The 22023-nt window shown below is 44.8% G+C and overlaps 1 protein-coding gene across 17 annotated transcripts in view; it reads left to right on the top strand.

The window, feature by feature from the left end:
• WDFY3 (WD repeat and FYVE domain containing 3) overlaps positions 1-22023 on the top strand; it is a 189011-nt gene that overhangs the window by 14635 nt on the left and 152353 nt on the right. For 14 of the 17 annotated variants that reach the window (XM_083834167.1, XM_083834161.1, XM_083834160.1 and 11 more), the window contains 2 exons: positions 462-571; positions 1780-2607. The gene's annotated coding sequence lies outside the window, so the exon portion shown is untranslated. The other 3 variants (XM_083834169.1, XM_083834168.1, XM_083834170.1) reach the window with 2 other exon arrangements.

Genomic DNA, 22023 nt, shown 5'->3' with positions numbered 1-22023 from the left:
AGGCATTTAGTTAGCAGGGACAAAAGATGATATACATGGTATAACCCCCTCACCTCCCCTTTTTTTCCCAGGAACTGAACAATAACAAGTGTGTAAGAGTTTCTGCCACTAGGACTGTTACTGATATACTATGCTTAATTTCTCTCAGTGCTTATTGTTTGTTGGTTAGCTTGAGCCAAACCCATACAGGCATTGCAAAGAACCAGTGGTTTCTGTTCCAACCCAAATCATTAGCCCAGGCAGGTGTCCTGAGTTGATCTAAATTTTGCTCCTGTCAATACAATGAATTTAGGGATGTCCATATACACCTTTACCAAGTAAAGGCAGAATTGTATAGGCAAGGAGGTTAATAATTTCTCCTTGCTTACTTTGTTTATCGGTTGGGGGAGGTGGTTTTTGTTTTGTTTCTTTGTTTAGGATAATACTTATATCTTCAGTGAGTGCAGGTTTTGTCTCCTTAGGAGCTGAATTACAGCTTGCCTCATCTCGGACATCCATGAGTCTTAAACATAGACCTCCTCTGCATCAACAGAAATGGGATGATTTCCACTGGACAGCAGTGAGTGAAAATGTTAAGTGGAATTGTATTTTTTATATTACTTGTTAGAAAAGGAAGATGGGGTAAATGGTGTTTACTCAATCAGTCCTCAGGTGTAACAGAGTACCCAGTTCCACTTAAGTCATGATAGCAGAGGTAAGAAGCAATTCTCCTGGTTCCTTGTGATTGTTTACCCATAAACCGCAAAGGTCTTTGGTGGTTGGTGTGTTATTTCTTGCTGCTTTTAACCCTGGAACTAGATTCACCAAGCTGCTACTTGATCCCTTCTGTGAAGACTCCAAGATGAGGCCACTAAGATGATCAGAAGAGGGCTGGAGCACCTCTCCTATGAAGAAAGGTTGAGGGAACTGGGCTTGTTTAGCTTGGAGAAGGCTCTGGGGGGACCTCATTGCAGCCTACCAGTACTTGAAGGGAGTGTATGAACAGGAGGGGAAATGCCTGTTTACATGTGTTGATAGTGATAGGACAAGGGGGAATTGTTTTAAACTAAGATGGGGAGATTTAGGTTAGAAATTAGGAGAAAGTTTTTCACTCAGAGGGTGGTGAGGCATTGGAACAGGTTGCCCAGAGAGGTTGTGGATGCCCCATCACTGGAGGCATTCAAGGCCAGGCTGGATGCGGCTCTGGGCAGCCTGCTGTAGTGGTTGGCAACCCTACCCAGAGCAGGGGGGTTGAAACTAGATGATCTTTGAGGTCCTTTTCAACCCAGGCGATTCTATGATTTTGTAAATGAAAAAGTAAACTGCTAGGAGGTGAATGGCTGTTAATACCTGACATCTTGAAAGAAGTGAGGAGTTACTGGAACAAGGCAGAATGCTAAGTGGTCACACATGTGGATGTGTCTTTACCTTTCCCCATGAGGTATCTGAGCGGATGCAGGGTCCCAGGTGACACTGTAGCTGGTGTGTCTAGTTAAACTTTAAATGGACAATTTGTCTAGCTGGCACAAAGGAGTCCTTCAGCTCAAGGGATTTAACCAAACTTCTGGCTTAATTAGGAAAAGATTAACTATGTCTATGTTTAAACATCTGAATCATGTGGATAAAATATTTCCTCTGTTGCACAGCTCAAACGTACAATCCCTTTTGTGTACCACAGCAGGAACACTCAGTGGACCTTCACTCAGTGCACATACGACCAAAGACTAAGGGAAAGCGCCTCAGCCCCAAATAGAAGTGGACTTCTTTCTGTCTTATGTTTGCCTGTTTACTTCCCTTCAGGTGACATGCAGGCTCTTCTCTCGAGGCAGGCGCCTCTCCTCTATACCTCAGGCTGCTGGGCGCCGGTAACGGGCAGAGGAGGGCGGGGGCAGCCCTGAGAAGAGGGGGAAGAAGAAAGGCACAAGGAGCGGCGGGTGTCTGCCAGGAGGAGCAGGATTTTTGTCTGAGGATGGGGAGGCACGTAACTCTCCGCCTGACTCCACGGGACCCCGAAACTGCTAAAAGTCAAGCTAATAGCCCACAAATACATTGAAAAAAACAACTGCAACCCAGAGAGAGCGCGGGGACAGCGTCGGGGCGGTGCGTTGCCGCCCAGCCGAGGGAAGAGGGGCGGCGAGCTGCTCCGTGAGGCACCGCTCCCTCCGCCCGCCATTACCGAACCCCCCCGTGGGCCAGTCCGGCCGGGGCAAACCCAACCACGGGAGCGGCGGGGGCCGCAGCCAGCCAGAGGGAGGAGGAGGAGCCGAGGGCGGGAGGGAGGAGGCAGCGCTGGCAGCCGTGCGGGGAGGGGGCACTCGGTGCCGCGGAGGAGGAGAAGGACTAAGATGGCCACCAGCCGCCGCGGGGAGCGGCCCTGCTCCCTCCGCCCCGCCTCGCTCGGCCCGGCCCGGCCTTGATGGGGCCGCGACGACCCCGGCCCCAGTGCGCTGCAGCGGTGCCTCCCGCCGGAGCCCGCTTGGGCCTCAGCGGGGGAGCCGCCCTCTGGGCCCGGCCCGCGGCCCTTCGCGCCGCGCCGTGAGCGAGATCAGCTGCGGAGACGAGCGGAGGGGCCGCCCGCTGCTCCCTCCCCGCCCCGGCGGGCAGGGCCGAGCCCCCCGCCGCCGCCCGGTGAGTGCCCGCCGCCGCCCGGGCCCCGCCGCTTTGTTGTGCCGCCGCCGGCCCCGGAGGGGCCCCCCCGCCACCTGCCGGCTCGTTCGGCCCGGCCGCAGGCCGTGGCGGCCGCCCGCTCCCCGGGGATGCCGGGGCGCAGGTAGCCTCGGCCCCCGAGTGCTGCCGCTGCGCGGGCTGTGCCCCCTGCTCCCAGCCCCCGGCCCCTTTTCATTGCGTTTTTATTGCCGTGTTCCCTGCCCGCTGGGCGGAGGGAGGCGCGCGGGGGTCTCCGGCGGGGCCCCGGCCTGCGGGGCCCTGAAGGGAGCTCGACGGCGGCGCTGGGCCGCTCCGGCGGCCTTTGTTGTGCGGGGGGGCGGCGGGCCTTCCCCCTCGTTTTGTTTTAATTTATTTATCTGAAGACCGTCTCCGACCCCTGCACCCCGAGGTGCGACAGTCGGAGCCCCCGGCGGCCGGCTGTGGGTACCGGGGGGCTGTGAGGGGCTGAGGGGCCGGCTGCCCCCCTGCGCGTGGGGTTTGTTCACCCCTCGGGGAGATCCACATAACTGATGCGGTTTGCCTGGAGCCCACTTGGTAACTTTGGGTGCCGAGTCCCCGCGTGGTGTTCACCTTGAAAGATTAGGACTGTGGTTTCCTGCTGCGGTTGTGGGTGACAGTGTAGAGAGAGGCAGACGTAGATAAGAAACAGCGCAGAGAGCTGAATGTGTTTCTTTTGACCTGTAGTTTTATGAATGGCCCAAATGCCATTTGGGTAATGAGAACGACTCCCAAGGATTCTGCTGGGGACCTGTTTGTTCTGGGCTTTTTTTACTAAGTGAGTTTTGGTTATTTGTCATTGTAAGATTCTGACAAGGTCTCTGCATACTAGAAGATTAATTTTTACATGGAAAATGGTAGGTTTCCTCTTAGGAGAAGTCAGTTTTGCACACTGCATTAAATAGGAATGATTGGCTAACTTGTAAACTTCGCCATAGCTGCGTGCATGTCCCTGTGCCCATTACAAGTGTGCGACAGACCTCCCTAGTGACAGTTTCCAAAAAGTGGTGGCTGGAGAGAGTTCATCACCTAAGCTGCCCCATAGCAGCTGTACAGCTACGTGAGGTTTCTGCATTCACGGCCTCCTATGAATCTAGGCTGGTTCTGCAGAAAGCCAACGTGATGGCATCTGTGGCACTTTTTGGTGGTGTGCCAGATAATGCAAGCAGTGGTACCTTGAGGTTTACTATGTGTAGAGACTGTACGGTTTGCGTGAACTGGTGTTTCTGCAGTATTTCTCACATCCTGTGTAATTCTGGTAGACTCGTAGCACTAGAAAATATGAAACGGGTTTATTGCTACCTGAATTGGCTAATTGCCGTAAGACAAGTAACTCCTTACTTATGTTTTTAGACAGGTATGTTTATAAATGCAAATACTTTGTGGAATTCCTGGCTTTCGTACTAGAAATGTGCAGCTGTGTTAATACAGCATTTTGCTCAGTGTTCCTGATAAAGAAGTGCTGATAATCTAATTTTGGGTGCAGATTTGGATCAGGAGCGGGAATCTCTGCACTCCTGTACTGTGGATCTGTTTAGTTCCACTAGAGCCAGCTCTGCAATACTGGATAATGTTGATAGTAAAATATTTGGGGTAGAAGAATGCTGGAAATACCTAAGGTGCTAGAGCAGACTATCTGTCAGTGAATGGTGTTCCATAGTTTGGTATGTTTTGGCCAGAAGCTGGACCCGTTTGTTTGCTTTTCCCATTTGCCACTTTTAGCTGATAAGCCTGGAGTAAAAGTGTTGTGTGGTTTGGGTCATATGGCTACAGTTACATTGCAGTTCTTAGTAAGCTGATGACATACTCAACTCAAATTGAAGCAAGGTCAGCATAGTGGTGCTGTGATACTTAATATCTTCAGCACACATTTAAAAATGTATTACAGTATTTCTATCTCAAGGTTTAAGTGAGAGTTCATCTTTCTAGTCGACTGTTTACTCTCTTGCAGTTTTGCGCATCAAGATCGGCCACTCTATAGTATTGTGTTGTATCACTACTGTGGAAAGGAAGCACTCTCATCTCTTGCTTTGAGAACACCAATGAGAAGGTAGTAATAAAAAAAAATCGTAATGTTTTCAACCTGGAAATAACAAATGTAATTTAGGAAGCTGCGTTATGTTGTTTCATCGTGCTGCCTGTATCAGCTGAGAAGGTACCCTAACATCCCTCTGGGTAGGTATGAAAGCCTGGCTATTTAGCTCTGGGTTACTGGAGCGCAACTGTCAGAAATAGCATACATGGCAAACTTGTCTTCAGGATGCACGGATGCGTGTTGTTAGTGGAAGACTTCAGCAACTTATTTCACATCTGCAAGCCTCCCTTTAACTATTTCCTAGTTTTCTTCAAGGGTAAAAATTCTGGGATGCTTACTGTGCAGAGAACATGATGAGCGTGGGTTAGACGTTCTGCTTACTGTTTGAAATGCTCAGGACTGTCATGAGACTTCAGTAATTTTGGAGATCCAGCTGTATTGCACCTCCCAGACATTGACATTAAGTGTTTTGTAGGGTTGGGTCACGGGGTTTTACTTGGGTTTCTGAAGGTATACTAAGCAGTTATGCAAAGAAAAGCCAGTAGTGTGTCCCTTGTAAAATTCCTGCAGAGCTAATGTGCAGATGCTGATTAGCAGTTTTTTTCCTGTTTGTAAGTGATTTGAAGTTCCTATTGCAAAATACTGGAAATATTGGCTCAGCAGTGGCCTCTGACTTACAGGACTTCCTGCTCTAAGGAAGTCTTATATCATTTGTCCAAAATAAACATATTTTTGAGAGGAGGAGGGGGGTTTACTGTTTACTGTGAGAAACTGTTTATCTTGGTCTTAATGTACCTTCCAGTGCTCACCTTTCTGACAATTAGAACTGCGGAAGCGTCTTTTTACAATGTTACCATAACAAAACTTGCATTTTGAAATGGTAAATTGAGCCTGTTATTGGTCCATAGTACAGCTTCCATGTATGTGTGTGGGGTAGAAAATTGATTTCTGCGCAGCTTTATAATAAAGCTTTTAATTTCACCAGTTTGCTCATTCTTTTCTTTCTTTTTTTTTTTATTTTTTTGGGTTGTTGCTAACGGCAGTAGTAAAGCATTTGAAATGTCCGGCTTGTGACAAATACTTACAGTGTTCATTGCTTCAAATTGTTGGCAATGCTGATTTTTTACAGAAAATACTTTTCGGTATTTTCAGAAAATGTATTTTGAAGGAACTACAACATTGGTCATAACTAAACTTTTGCATGTCACACTCGTGTAGGACTGGCACATCTCCTTGAAGAGGCTTCGTTAACTTTGTACTCTGTTTTTGCAGTTTTCATCTTGAAATAAACGTTTGCACTCTTGTATTGCTACTGTTGACTTCTTTTTGACATTTTATGTCCTGTTGCTTGGCTATTCACACCTTGTTCGGTAGGATAATACATGACATAATTATAAGGCTCCTATAAATACTTGTCTGCGGGGCAGCTGATTAAAACAATATAGATGGCGCCGTTTCCTGCATTCCTGTTTGACTCTGTGCAAAAGCATCTGGTGCTATACATGAAATTCTGCTAGCCACTTGTCTCTCTTTATCTGTAGTCATCGGTGTGGGCTTGAGAGCAGCATCTTGGCTCAGGTGGTAGCACAGGGGTGACCCCACAAACTTTGCAAGACTGAATATGCTTTGGGTGGCCAGGTCTTCCACGCATGTGCCTGGCAAAGACCCTATGTTTTGCTTTGCAGTACGTCAAGCTTTTGCTTGCTGGCTGTGCCCCCTGTTCTCCTGTGGTGTTACAGCTCAGTGTGTACACCACCTTTCTTGACACTTGCAGATAATGGAGTACGTGCAGGCTGTCTGCGGTTGGGTCACCTGTCAGATGAGGGGGACAATGATTTAAGCGAAGCTAGAAGATCTGTAGTGTAGTTGTTGCATATCTTTCTTGATCTGTAATCTAAATTATACTGTATCAGAGCTTTAGAGGTGAAGGATGAATGGCAAATAGCGTATAAAAACTGTTGGGTTGGTGTTGTAACATTTTCTGATTAGAAATGTTATTTAAACCTGTTGTGTTTTAGAGTCATGTAATAAAAAAGAATTTTTTACGAGTGGTGAAGGGGGAATGACCTTCATGTGCACGTGGACTTCAGTTGGATTATCTGAAGCGTTAAACCACATAACTGTGAGCTGTGGGAGCTGGGCTTTTCTGCTTGGTCTTTGACCTAGCCAAGGGGTACCGGAGGGCTGTTGGACATTGCGTCCCTCCCAGCTCAGTGCGCCTCCTGTTCCTGAGGGCTCTGGTTAATCAGAAGCCTCCCTCTAGAAGCTGCTAGAAAAGCGGACTCAATGACGGCAGCTGGTGGGGAGGTTGCACCTTCGCTCAGGTGTTGCTCTCCATCAGGAAGGGGCTCACACTGATGGGGCTTGTGGCCTGCACCATGGCTTGCGGAAGAGGGGCAAAGCTCAGCTTTGTCCAGTGCCTGCCGAGAAGGAAGAACAGGTCTCGCTCCTTTTTCTATGGAATTTGCTCAATATTGTCTGGGAGATGTGGTTTTGTGTTTGTTGTTTTTCCTCAAGTCTTTTGTGACTGATGGTTTCATACACGTCTTGTTTTCTGTCACAAACAGCATTGGGGCAAAATTTCCTGATTCCTGTTCTGAGTAGAAGTGTGCAATTTTTTTTATTTATTTATTTTTTAAATTGTGCTGGTGTTCTCGGAGTCCTGATAACAGCAGGGAACCTTTTTTTAATTTTTTTTTCCCAACATGTCAAGCAACGTTGAGTGTGGAAGTAGGACCCTCCATATTGAGATTTGGAGGGGAAAAAAACTTGGCATTTAGGTGAAATTGAATTGCTCCCGTGTGAGCTAGACATCATCTTTTAGGTTCTTTTAAGGGAAACTAGCTTTGGTTGTTTTTTTAGTTTTGGTGTTTCATCAATGTCCTGTGCAGGATTTCTGCCTGTCTTATGCATGTGACTACAAATGTTCTTGTCATATTGCAGAGTAGGAATAAATTGCAGAACTTGCTGTCGCATGTGTAAAAAAGGATCTTTCTGATGTTTTGAAAGCAACAATGTGCTGTTGTGCTTGGAAAGAGTAAATGCATACAAGAAATGAACGATGAGTTAATTCTGAGTGGTATGAAAGCACATTGCTTTAAATTTGGGGGTAGACATTAAGGAATATAGGAGCAAGGTATGACATGAATGCATTTCAATTATGGCAACAAGACATGCATGCATAGTTCTTGTACTTCTGCAAATATTATTATTTAAATGCCATGCATCTTATTACAACACAACAAGGAAAAAGCTCTGAGCAGGGTGGCTAACTTAGTGTGTAGACAGTAATAAATTTGAAAACAAGTCAAAGAAGTGGATTTTCCAGATATTCTTATTTCATCTCTTTCTCACTTGCTCTAGAGAAACTACATATGACGCTAGAAGTATCTAAGAGTCCAACTCTTTCAGATTGGATGGGTATATAGCAGTTGTATGCCTAATTTAAGGTTCTTATTTCAATTGTTCTACTAATACTAATTTAGAGAAGTCAGACCCTTTAGAGCTTTCTTTTGCCTAATTTTTTTCCAGCAGCTTACTAGAATAATTCCATAGCTGGTGGAAGAAGTTGTTCCCTTTCTTGAATCATCCATTTCCTCTCCAATGGACATAGCAGCTTTTGTTTTGCATCTGTCTGAAGCTTTGTGGTGAAAGGTTTCAGAGCAGGGAGAGAATTACCAATATCAGTGTTTAATTCAAAGCTGCTGTGACAAATTAGCCAATGCATAAAGACAAAACCTTCAGCACTGATCATTTTGTAGTAAAGTCTCAGGTACGTGTCTAGCAGTGGGATAGGTTCCTGCATCATTCTCTGATGTTTTTTAGGGTTCTTTGCTTTTGGGAAAGTGACTGGAGTAAGAAGGTGGATCAGGAGCTCTTGAGCAAACTGTTTTTCTGGCTTCATCTTGCACTGCAGGCAGTGGTATCACAATACATTAAGTATTAGAGGGTACAACTTATTTTTTATCCCTGGGTAGTTCTACCTGGATTGTCTTATCTCTCTGTCTGTTATATCTCTTCCAGTATCGCTTTGCCAGATGGACTGTGGGTGCAAATGAATCATGCTTTATGTTCTTAAATTTCCAGATGTATTATTTTTCCAGCGAAGTCGTTACAAATCTTGTTATAATTCAAAGCAGGTTAAATTGGTTTGTGTAAAGCAGTAGCTGGCGGTGTGTTTCTGCAGAAGGTGGGCTGAATTTGAATGCCACTGTGAGAAATAGATGTTGCTTGCTGCCCTCAGCTCTTTCCAAGAACCAAAATGTAAGCTAACAGATGAGCTGTATTAGAAGGGAGGGAGTTGGTACAGCAGGAGTTTTCTAAAGTTTGTGCTTGGTTACTTGGCACTGTAGGTGTATCCCTTACTTAAATAAGCTGACATTGTGGAAAGAGGAAGAGAATTTGCAGGGCTAAGAGAATGCTCAGGGTGTCCAGAAAGCACATAGTATTAAAAAAAAGAAAAAAAAAATGTAAAAAAAACACAAACAAACAACGACAACGACAAAAAGAACACATACCTAGAGACTGCACGTGCTTTTCAATCAAAAAGAAGACAAAATATCGACTTGTCTTGGTAGGAGAACTTTATAAGAAGAGATTTCGAGTGCTTGGATGATGGAAAATGCCAGAAGGGAGAAGGACTGTTTAGAATACCTGAAGGGGGTACAGCTAAGATAAATCAGGTAGAAGTGTGCTTGGCAGAATCGATCTCTGTTCCTGTCCGAGATTTTTTTAGACTGGTTTGCAGTACTGCTGTGTGAGTTGTTCATAGTAGGTCTTCTGTACTGCGCTGGTGGAAGCTCTTTTTGCTTTTGGCTTTATTCAGAGAGTCTTTCAGTGGCCATGATGGTTTACACTGCTCCTGCACCCTGAGTGCAGAAAACTGGTGAGGGCGATTGTACTGTATCATGCTCAGAAGTTATCCTTATTTTTTTGCGGAAACGAAACAAAGCGGATGTCTGAGGATAGCCAGGAGAGTAATGGGAATAAGGAGCTGGGAATTTTCAGTTCCCTCAGGCTGCATATTGTAAGCCCGGTTATCTGTTCAAGTTGTCTTACTGTTGAACCAGGGCCTCACTGTTCTGACAGTGGAATAATCTTATAAGGCCTTTCTTCTTCCCCGGTTTGTTTGTTTTAGTGCCAAAACCTGTTGAAACTTGATGGAGTGGGAGAGGGTGGGCTTTAGTGTTCTGACTTGGGAACAGGAAAGAAGACGGCTTTCGCTGCAAGCTGATAATAATAGAACAGCCGCTCTCTACTGTTTCTGCACCAAGACTCACCTCCGTACCATTCAGAGTGCCACGTGTGGTCTTAGGCCTCCTCTCTGCAACTGCGTTCTTGCCGGGAGTTATTTATTTCTAATGGCATTTTATGGAGGTCCTCAGGTCTTCATTAGAGAGCCAGGGATGAGATCAAGGCCCTGCTTTGTATTTGCATGAGTGCACGCAGTATAGAATGTACCACATGGTAGAATGACAAACAAAGCAAATGGAGTGCATTTCTTAACGTAAAAGTTTAGCCTTTTGATGTTCTCTGGGTTGCTAACCTAAGAGTTGGTACGTCACGGTGCAGACCCTAAGTTGTGAGATTTGCTTAAGCAGTGGCTTTTAAAGCATCGCAAACGTGGAATAAGTTACTTTCCTTTTTGTCTTTTGAGCCTTGAGCATGCAGTTTGCAAGTTTTCCCCGCAACCCTGAGAGCTAGAACAGATTTGGTATATTCTCATGGCAAAATGCTAGGAGTTGGGCCGTGGCACTTAGGAGATTTAGAAGGATATGGTCAGAGCTGGCAATGGTCTTGTTACCACTGGTTTCCCATCTTGAGAAAGTAACAGAGAAGTGAAATTCGTTTTATTGGGGAGTTTCTTTGGGTTTGCAGAAGAAAGGATGCATCTTTGAACAGACAAAAGTAAACAGTCTTTATAAACAGTGGCATGGAATAGGCATATAAATAGTTTAGGTAATGTATCACAGTTTAAATGCTTGTACTTGAGTCAGTAGTTCTGCAGTGAGCTACCATAGAAACGTAAAACCAAGTGGATATGATCTAAGAGGATGCTAATTTGCTTGTTAATTAGGTTTGCAAAAGTTTCTTTTCACAGCTCTGAGTTGTGAAGGAGGATAAGCTAGTGAAGAATGTTTAATTTAGGATTTCAGTGGGTCATGAGGTAACCAGGGAGTCTCTTTCCGAGCTTTTCAATGTTACAGAGTTGAAAAGTAGAGCGGCAACGCTTGTTACTCTGACCATAGTAACTTTTGGAGACAGAAATATTTTGCTTTCAGTTTCTTACCAGGAATGTAACCATGTTTCTAGCAGTGTTGGATCAGGGTTAAAAAAGAAAACTCTTTCCTTGCTGTCAGTTAGAAATCCTTTGCAATTTCACTGGGGATACCTCCACACTTAAGGAGAAAGAAGTCTGGATGTGCTTGTGTTAGAACTGGGTTTCCTTGTTCTTTTGCCTACGCTCTTGGTGTGAATTGGCAGAGCCTAGTGGTCAGTTAAACCACCGACAGCTATAACACAATTTTATTTCAGTGAAACACGTGTGTATGTATGTGCATCAAATGCACACAGTGATCTGATTTTTTTTTTTAATGAAAGCAGAGGAGGTGTATGTATTTACAAATCACATCCTTGGAAGAACGTTTTCAATCAAACTGTGTGTGTCTTTAAATTGTTTTTCTTTTTAAAATGAGATCTGGACAGCATTTCATCACAATAGTTGATGTTTCTCTTGTAGCTCGGATTCAGCATACAACATACCAAGATGCGGCCTTAGCATCCTGTGGCACAGGCAGAACCAATCTGAAAGATGAAGGCTGTCCTTGTCTTTCCCGCCCATGCTCTCTTACATCATTGCCTAGGAAAGTGGAGGAATGAGGCTGAACTTGCAGCCTGTGGGTTTCTATAAGGACAAACGTTTCAAATGAAAAAGATAAAAGCCAGTAACAGTACAACGCACAAGAACGAGCTTATCTCAATTGTTTTAAAAAAAAAAAAAAAAGTGGTAATATCTTTAGTAGCTGTTCATGTTGAGAGGATTTCAGATCAGGTCTGTCCCCTTGCTTTATGCTGAGGGTTGTGGTGGAGAAGCGGAGATCCTTAAGTGCAGACCTGCTTGTGGTCTGCCTTTTGTAGCAGTCTGCTCTGAACGCTGCCGTTGAGTAGGAAGGAGGGGAAATTCCCGTGCCTCAGACAGTTCAGGGTCCCTGTTGATGGACATGTGTTTTTTTTGCTTTGGGTTCATTTTCCAGTAGTTCCATGTCAGGTTACCACAGAAGTTAACCTGCCTGTAAAACTATTACGATAAAGGACCCAACGTTGTGTCCAAAACCAGGCAGTATCCCTTGTTCTCTAGTTCTCTGTAGTCTGTGAGAGAAGGGATGTTGCTTTTAGGAGCTTTATTGAAACAGCGTCTGCACAGCTGTTTCTGTGCATAGTAGTACTAAGTGGCACCAGATTCTGCTCCAGTTTGACACTGTTTCTTTGTGTGTGTGAAGAGAGAGAGGGATGTAGGCAGTTTTTGTATTGTTATTTCTCTTTCACAGGTGGCCTTTATGAAGTTGTTCTTAAAAGTGTGTTTAAAGAGGTACAGTGAACTTCTCGCTGCCTCCAAAAATGCACTTAGAGGTAACGTTCTGTCTTGGGCATTGTCCAAAATGCATGACAAACCACTACTTTTTAAGAGTCCTATTTTCTCTTTTAATCTAAAATGTATTTTGCTCCGTTGTTCTGAGAGGATCTCTGCAGTATCTCTGGGTGTCAGGAATGTGGTGAAGGGTTTATTGTGGCATCAGCAATGGGGCAAGATTTTCCCTCAACAGACTAAGCGCTGCTGTGTTTGAACACTGGTCTTTATTACGTGCTTGGAGGAAGGGCTTGACTTCATCACATTTTACCTGTGGCAGCTTCCACGCACTAGACAAATTTTGACTGGGAGATGTAGTGCTGCTTGGAGCAGGCTGCTTGCTGGGGTGTTGTAGCTGAGCTTTTAGGGACTGCCGGCCCCACTCTTTAGAGCTAGTGAGAAGTGATGGTGGTGGCGGGTGTGAGGGAAACTTTTTCGTTGGTTTAAGTAGCAGATGAAGATGGGGATCTTTCAGGTGGACTGCAAAGGTCTTTGGCAGTTAGGTGTGTGGGGGGGGGGTCACTTGTTTTTTCATACTTTTTTTTTTAAATGATAGTAAAGGTAGCAAGACGCTCTGTTGTTTGATGGGTTTCGGAGTACCGGATGTTGTGCTGTACCTGTATGTCACCGTGGGACCTGTGACTGACCTGTGGTTAGCCTTGTGCTGCGGCTGCTCTTCAGAAGGCTCTGTCTTGGTGGTGAGAGCGAGCACCTGGCTGTGATAGTGTCCATGACATCCCAGCGCTGGCTGAGGTGAGCCTCACTGTAAGCTAGCACAGCATGTGAAGGGCTCTTACCTCTGAGGGGGAAGGAGGTTGCCTTTGTGAGTTTAAGCAAATAAACTATAAACTATGTCCTTTGACCCTTTTACTTTGCTCAGGGTTTACACTCATAGGGATGAGCATGTAGTTAATCAGTAAGGGGGCGGAGGCTCAATCAGGAACTCTTGGACTTGACTGAAAGTTGAGTATTAACTTCAAAAATAGGAACAGGAACATGGGTCAGAATTCACATTGCTTGTTGAAGCATTCACTTGCATTTGGCAAAATCAGTCTCTGAATAACCCAGGTTTCTAGAAGAGCTCTATTGCTCAGGATTTATGGGTGGTCTTGGTAGCTCGGAAGATAAAAAAGCACAGTGGGTACACAGCAGCATTTCCGTGTTCATATATGAAAACTGTTCTCCAGCACTTTCTGTAGACAAATAGCTTTTTTTCCTGGTTTACGTAAATAGAAAATGGAGGCCTGAGAAAGACCTTTATTCTTTGTCTGTTAATTTCCCACTAATACAAGTATTGCTACCATTTACATATACTGGGCAAGAGGGGTTTGTGTGCGGATACACTGAAAAATTTTGTAAAATTGTCCTTTTTGTTCTTTCTCTTGTGTTAATGACTATTGACATGGCCACAACCATTTTGCTAGTTAACAAGTAAAATCCAGCAATCAAAAGTAAAAATGGTAGAATAAATCCCTTCTCATGATGCCCCCCCCCCCCCCTTTCCATTTCTTTGGTTATTTAAAATTAAGTATTTTTGTAGGAACTGAACAAAAATGCAGAGTGGCAAGCAAATGCTAAGGCTGTAGGATTCTCTTTTCATGTCTGTCAGTTGATTGTAACTCTGAGCACTTGGTTAAAAATGCAGTTTACTGTTTCTCTCCAACTCTCTCATCAAGTACTGTCAGAATAAAGCTTAGACAGACTGAACAGTGTCAACAGAGAAGAACGGCATTGCTTTGGTGCTCAGAAACATACTTTTCCAGGCTTTGCACATCAAGGAAATAATACAGTATGGTATGTTGTTAGTCTGACAGTGGCCACTAGCAAGTGGTTCGCAGGATCGAGGAAGGACAGCTTTTGTGGCTGATAAATGAAATTGTTTGTCTGCAGGGGAAGCTGCTGCCTAAGCAACCTGTCTCCTCAACACATGAGGATTTATGGTTGTTTTTAAAGCTGTTGATTGGAGGTATGGCAGCATTCATTGTGTCCAGTAAAAGAGTAATGCTTTTCCCTAATGATAGCAAACTCTGCAAAAGCGGTAGTGAGTTTCATTACACATGTTTATTCTGATTTATCCTTCCTGCTTTCCATTTTCGGTGTCTCCCTCTTCTATTTATGAACTGGCAGTCTATGGCAGGATACATCTGTACGTGATTTTGTGTGTTGCGTTAATGCCCCTTCAGTCTGTCTCTCACAGAGACATCCTGGTCATCTCTTCTTCCCTTGTTCTTTTTTTATTTCTATGCTCAAGTATTCTGATGTCAGTAAGATTCTGATTCTTCTCTATACTGTTTGTAATGAATCTTCCTGAGATAGGATTCCCAAAATGTAACAGTATTTTAAACAGGGCTGGGAAGAAGAAGATGGCTAAATTTCAGGGTTGGCGGCTGGCTCATGCTAAAAATAGAACGCTGTCTCAAAATATATCCCACTTAATAGCTTATTCTTATTTTCTGCTGTTTGTTGTGTAAGGCCTCAATCTACATCTCGAAGTCTTAGGTCTGCGTCTTGAAGAATAACTAGCTCAGCGTAAGTTACATGTTTTTCAATAAAATGACTTGGGAGATGGGAAGGGACCAAGAACATGTTAAGTTCCAGAGAAGGAGGAAAAATGTGTAGTGGAGCAGCATCATTGAAATGTATGACATCTCTTCATTCTGTGTATTGTCATTTCCTAGATGAAAACAACTGGCGTATGAAGGATCTGGCACTTCAGTGGTTTTGGGATCATTGTAATAGTTTTCGTAGCAAGAAATCTTTCCACATAAACAGTAAGACATCACTGCACTGCTTCCAAAATCTTTCAGTGGAATCCAAGTGTCTTTTTTAGGATGTAGCGCGCTTAGTTACTCTGTGCTAGGGAGAAGCCTTGCGTGGCGGGCGGTATGTTCCCTGGCTGATTGTCACTCTCCTAAGCATGTTATTCCCAGACTGACAGTGAGTTTGCTTACCTTCCATGGCTTGTAATAGCGCTCTCCGACACGTTTGAGAGCCCTGTGCTATACGGGTACGGTCTGCACACAGAGAAGCTACCCCGGCCTCTTTTGAACTTTGTTTTGGCCTTCAATAATAAACCTTCCTTTCAACGATTTAAAAAAAATCTTAAAAAATAATTAAAAAAAATCAAAAAGCAACACCCCCCACACCTACACACATTTAAGTGATAGGTAGTCGTTACTGGTGTTTTATGTGCCCTCTTCAGCCTGGCATCCTGTAAAAGGCGTGACCTTCAGGTGAGAAGCCTGCCAGCGCTGTGGTGCTCAGGGTAACATTTCTTGCCCGCTTTGAGTCCCCCTCAGGCGCCCCCTGGGGACACCTCCTGCCGTATCCAAGGCCACGTCACCCACCTTGGTTGTCCTGTTGGAGCTGGCATTTGATGCCGGCTGACTCCTTCTTTCCGCTCTGGTTCCTCACCCTCAGCCGTGAACTTGGCTGTGCTAAAATGGAGGATACTAGAAGGTGCCTTGGTAACCAAGAAACCCTAGTAACTTTTATCAGTTTGCAGCCAGTTACCACTTGTTTTTCCTGGGTATTCATCCAGGTAAGTCAGTGTACTGCATGAGTCATTGTCTTCTGCTAGTTTATTGTTTGCATTAGCTTATTGACCTGGTGTGCCTTTCATGTGACTGAAGGGAAGCTGCTGAGCTGAAGATGGCAGTTGAATGGTGCTGAGCGGGGCATACCAGCTTGAGTAGTCAATGAGCACACCCATGTTAGGAGACCAAGTTTGTCTCAAGCCAAAAAATTTAATGATGTGGATGAGATAGCAAATAAAAATGTCTTCAAGAAAGAAGTCTGTAAAATCTAAGTTAAAACAGCTTGTCTAAGCAATAATATTGTAGTCACCTACAGCTTTGTCTCAAAAACGTTGACGTTTCCTAAGTTGCTACACGGCAGGCAAGGACTCCAGGTATTTGTTAGTGTTTGGAAATTTAAGCACAACAGACAGTTGTGGAATATGAGGTCCCCTTAGTACTGAAACAAAGCATTTCTCTTCCACTCTGCTCGTTGTGTTGTCACCAAGGCAGGGAGCTGGCAGCGGGAGAAGAGCGGTGCCGTTCGTGCAGGAGCAGCTCTTGGAAGGCTGTTTACAGAGACTGCCAGTGCCCTGAGAGCCAAAGAAAACGGTGTTGCGATTTCATGCAATATTCCTTTTTTTTTTTTTCCCACCCCATTTCACTCTAGAAAGTAGTAGTAGTTGGCCCCATTTGGACTTGCACAGAGCTTTTGCCTCCTGCTATTTCATCAGAGGAAAATGCTTTGGAATTGGGGAAGGGGATGTTTGTTGTATACCTCCGATGCTCCTCAGTCAGCCTGAGTTATTTCTCCTGCTCTTGTTTCCTTTGTTCATCTCACTGGTCAGTGATGTCCTGCCCCTTGTTCCCTTCTTCCCAGTCCTTCTTGGGCACATATTGGTGGATTGAAGAGTACCTGTTCTCTCTGATAGAGGAGCAGGTGCTGTCTGAACACGCACTCTACTCCATCGACGTTATTTTAAGCTGTTCAGCTGCTTCCCAGTGGTGTGCCGGCATGTCTGGACAGGCAGGGCCAAAGGGACTGTGTCAGCTTGCCAAGAGGAAGAGAACTCAGCCTCTGCCTCACAGTTAATGTTTTTCTTGTGGCGTGTGCCCCTCAAGTCTGCCATGTGTGGTACTGTTGGTCCTGTGAGTGCTTGAAATAAAACAAAAGCATTTTTTTACTTCCCTTTTTTGTTTTGTTCAGATATTCTGCTCTTTCAAAAAGCTTAGCTCACAATAGAGGAATCAAGCAAGGGAGAGAGTGTGTTCGTGTGCTTGTGTCGTGGTTTGTCAGGGAGTTCATTTGCCTTTCCTGCTGTTTTTTTTTTTTGGTCTGTTTTTGTCATAATCTCGATTGTATGGCCTTCCTGATCTGCCCTTAAAAGAAATATTTTTTTCAAAACTTCTGTGGGCTTTCTAGATGTCTGTTGGTGATACAGTATATTGGGCTTCAGTTTTAAAGCAAATGGACTAGATTAAAGCCAAAATATTGGTTGGAACAAGGTTGCTGTGGAGATATTTCTTTGTTCTCATCCTGGAAATGCTTCAGAGGAGGGGAGAAACCACAGACAACAGCATGGGGGTGATGGGCTGAGGCCCTGCTCAATGCTCTTTACCACTCCCAACCCCACCTTTTTAATATGGACGTTTTGTTAATTATCACTAGACAGCAAAGCGAAAATACAGTGAGCACTAGTTTCTTTTTGTTCTGAATTGTTTCTGATGATTTGTGTTTATCCAACTGTGGGATAGAATTGACGTTACAAATAATACATTTTTTCTAAAACTGAACTCTTTTGCCCTTAGATTTATTTCAGAGTATATGCATGGAAAAGTAAATTGTCATCAGTATAATAGTTACAGATGAAAAGAATTTGGATCGACTCCCTTTTGCCCATAGGTTGGATGATCAGTAAGTTCAAGGAGTTCACTTTTATACTAGGTAGATAAGTCCTGATTTTGTTTCTGTGGGTTACTTGCTTAAATGATTGTAATGGGGATGATGTAAGAATGAAAGACATCGAGGCCCTGGAGCATGCCCAGAGAAGGGCAACGAAGCAGGTAAGGGGTCTGGAGCACAAGTCTTACGAGGAGCGGCTGAGGGAGCTGGGATTTAGTCTGGAGAAGAGGAGGCTCAGGGGAGACCTCATCGCACTCTACAACTTCCTGAAGGGAGGCTGTGATGAGGAGGGCGTCAGTCTTTCTTCCAGATAACTAATGACAGGACTCGAGGAAATGGCCACAAGTTGCGCCTGGGGAGATTTAGATTAGATATCAGGAAAAACTTTTTCTCTCAAAGAGCGGTCAGGCGCTGGAACAGCCTGCCCAGGGAGCTGGTGGTATCATCATCCCTCGGAGTGTTCAAGAAGCGCCTCGACAAGGTGCTACGAGATGTGATTTAGTAGCTTAGTGGGTAGTATTGGCGGTAGGAGGACGGTTGGACTAGATGATCCTGTCAGTCCCTTCCAACCTTGTGTTTCTATGATTCTGTGAAAGTTTTGTTTATTTTGCTGGGCAGGGGAGTAATGGTTGAGCCTTGACAAGTTTTGGAAATAATACATTCATGTTTGTGGTGTTCTGAGGCCAAAACACAGTAAGCTTTGGGATTTCCTAGAATATGCTACTGAGAAAGCTGGCAAAAGCCTTTCAGTGGTTTAAAGGGGAAAAAAACATTTTTTCATCTCTCCTTCGTTGCCTTATGCTAGTGCTGCTTTATTTTTGGGGACCTCTTTCTATGCTAAACTTTAGGGTTACAAAGCAAGAATAATTGGAATTGAACATGTGTATTTGAGCTTCCAGTGATTTAAGTAGATGAGTTTTCTGGACCTGTGCGTCCTCATACTTGTAGTCTGTCTTCTCCTTCATGTCTTCCAGATGTTTCTCCTTTTATTCTTCCGGATACATAACTTGCCATCTCAATTTTATCTTCCTTCTGCGTAATTGGTAATGGCTGTGCTCACAATTACTCTGCATTTTTTTCCTCTCCTCTCTGGTTTGCTCCTTTCCCTCTATCCCCTTCACAGAAGGAGATTTTTAATTGACTTGGGAACCGTTTTAGGACACAGAACAGGTCTTGACTATATTTGTAATGTCTAAGGACAAATTAATCTTATATTTAAAAAGCAATAACACCAGTGGCTTAGGAGGGGCTTTGTGGTGAGTTTAAGTTAGTTTTCTGCCCATTGTTCATTTTAAAATGGTAGTTGAAGAGTTGTGGGATTTAATAGCTGATAGTGGGTTACTGAGTTTAAAGAAACAGCTCATAAACTAAACCAGACACGGCATGCATCATCTCACCTAGCCTAGAGTAGCTAGCTGTCCAAAATCGAGACAGATGTTGAGGATGGCCCTATAGTGCTGGGAAGAAGTAATGGCATTCTGCACGTACTCAAAACCAGCATCTAAGGGAAGGGCAATCAAGATCGTAGTTGCATAGAGCTGTTGAGTTGGAAATTATCAACTACGGAACAACCCTTGACACCTAAAAAGTGAGTCATTTAAGTTAATGGTCTTTCAGATGTGTACTCTTATTAGTAAGCTGTGTATTTTCATGTAAACTATTTTCCTGTGGGTTAGGAAGTGGGTAATGCAACAATACTGAAAGCTTAGCTGTGAGATTTTCGACTGACTTGTTTTTTCATGTTCAGGTATCTGTCTCATAAGTGAATTTATGAAGCGTGTCAGCTTTTGAGCACTGGAGTCCTAGAGCGCTAGTGCTCCGGGCTTTTCTCCTTCTCCTCATTCCTTAGCAGCATCGCCCCCACCCCCCCCCCCCAAAAAAAAAAAGAAAGGAAGGAAGAGGAGCAAGAGAAGGCAGAGCTTATCAGACCTTCCTGTTTTTGTCCATGTTTTATCATGCTTCAGATGGCACTAGCTGCTCCAGTGGCACTAGTGTTAGTGCACAGAACTGTTTTAAGAGCGGGCTGGAGCTGCTTGGCTCTTCACGTGTGTGGAACGGCTGCCCTGGCTGCTGCCTAAGCCCTGGAAGTGGGAAGTGTCCGAGGTGTTTGCCAGGAGGGGAGCGAGGGCACTGCGGATCCTGTTGGCGCAAGGGGCACTGGGTGCAGAACAGGTCTTTAACCAAAATTCCAAGTTGTTGTGGAAGCGTTAGGGAAGATAAGTGGCTTATTTAATTCACAGCCAAGATATCACAGGTAAAGCTATGCTGCTTTGTAGTGTATTCATGGTAAGGGTCTTTAAGGATTGGATTGTTGCCAGCTGCAGCAATCCGCTATATGAAGAAAAAGCCAAGTTCTAAGTGAGCTACTCCCTGCTATGGTGCTGGTTGCTGCTGAAATGTCTCCAAGGCATGGTCACTGCCTCTGAAACTGTAGCTGGTCAGGACAGTCTGCCCCAGGTGTAGCAGCAACAACCAGAGAATTGTGTGGCAGAGAGGTGGCTTGCTTTTTGCTGCTGTGTCCGTTACATGCAGTTAGGAGACGGTTTGGGAGGGAAGAGAACTTGCAGACTACTAGTTACCTTGTAATGGAATTACTTTGGTAGACAAACTCAGCTTTGATGTGCAGGCTGTTGTGTTAGAGAAGGAGCTGCTGAGCTACCTCCTATAAGCACCAGTCCCCGTCTTCTCCAGCTCCTATTCGGGGCTGTTGCACAAGGTCAGGTGCCGTGCACGAGTGCCTTGCAGAGCACTCCCAGGATGGGACCGAGCCCTCTCTGTGCTGTGAGCAGTGCAGTGAGCCATCGGGAGAGTGGGGTGGAGGGAAGTGAGGGAGAGCCTTTCCCTGAGGATTCGCTGAAGCAAAATAAGGGCAGTCCAGCCAAACAGACCATCATAGTCCACCACTGACTCACCTCGAGCAAACAAGTTTAAGTTGACTTGTGTTCTGGAAGTGCAGAGAGGAAGGTTTACAGGCATGGCTTGTAGTCGACAGCCATATGTTTAGAGAGGCCTTAGCTTAACTTCCATTTCTCCTTACTTGGTGATGAAGTGAAAGTGGAGTGAATGTGGAGATGGTTTGGCTGGAAGCAGGGTGTTCTCTGTAGTCAGCATAGTCTCTGGGCAGTTGGCATGCTGGCAGTCCTTCTTCCTTTTAAGTGTCATCCTGTGTCTCCCGAGGAGCCTGTCTGTGTCTGCTCTTGTGAGACGAGCTTGAATAGCACCTCTGCCACTTTCCTGATGCCTGTGATTCTTGCTGGTAGTCATCCTTGCTGAACAGAGGCTGTTGCCTGGGGTTGTAGCGACGAGCAGACTAGCAAATGATTGTGCTCTCTTTGCACAGTCAGAGAATTCTGCAATATTAGGGCACGAACTAGAAAATAACAAGAGGACGTGAAATGGCTGAGACAACCTCCTCAGCATCTTTGTCGTGGGTTTTTACTTTTTCTGAAGTGCCGTGGGGTCTCTGAGTTATATCTGGATGGCTCTCAGGGTTTGGCAGCAATGACACCTATTCTCATATCCAAAGAAGTTCAAGAATATCGCTGCATCATGTCTTTGCTGACTCTGCAATGCAGCAGTGTTGGGCTGTGAGCCCAAATCACAGTGGTAAGATGTAAACCTTCTGACCCAGAAGCAGAAAGAACCAAATGGACAAGACTGAGAGGAGAAGGTAGGTGATCATAGAGAAATGCAGATTTTGGAAGGGGAGATAAAACTTGTATTCTTTTGGTCCCAGTCCTTAACAAGAGAACAGTAATTAGGCCAGAATTATCTTCATTGATTCAGTACTGGCAAGCTAAAAGTCTACTGCCTTTTGATCAGCATGCAGCACATTCAGGGTCTTTCACACTTGAGGCAAACCTCTCTTTCGTTCTGTGTGCAGTGTCACAGTGTACAGTTCTGTACAACACACAATCACTCAGGAAAACCTCTGCTCTCGTCATTTTTTGGCGATGTGTGCTTCCTCTTAAGCTGTTTCATCTCTGTTATGAACATTTTGCCACTTGGGCTATAAGTATCTGCACAATATCCACCTACGGAACAGGTGTGTTAACGTTTGGGATTTTTCAGAAGCTTGGTTCCAGTGCAAATGTCACAACAGGCACAGAATTCACAGAGTTCTGTGGTGACAGGGCAGGTCTTGTTCCATGCGGCCTAGCCTTGCGTACAGCTTTCTGCAGCGTGAATGTGTCTTGCAAGAGTAGGGCTTGAAAAGCCAGTGGTAAATTCTTGTGGCTTGGCAGTGGCATTAGGACATGTTTTTAGGGAAAAGAAGGTATTTTTAGTAAGGAGTAACATG

The sequence above is a fragment of the Anser anser genome, assembly GCF_964211835.1.
Source record: "Anser anser genome assembly, chromosome: 4".
Classification (NCBI taxonomy): Eukaryota; Metazoa; Chordata; class Aves; order Anseriformes; family Anatidae; genus Anser; species Anser anser.
The sequence above is the reverse complement of the archived record's forward strand: the minus strand, read 5'-3'. Positions and strand labels throughout refer to the sequence as shown.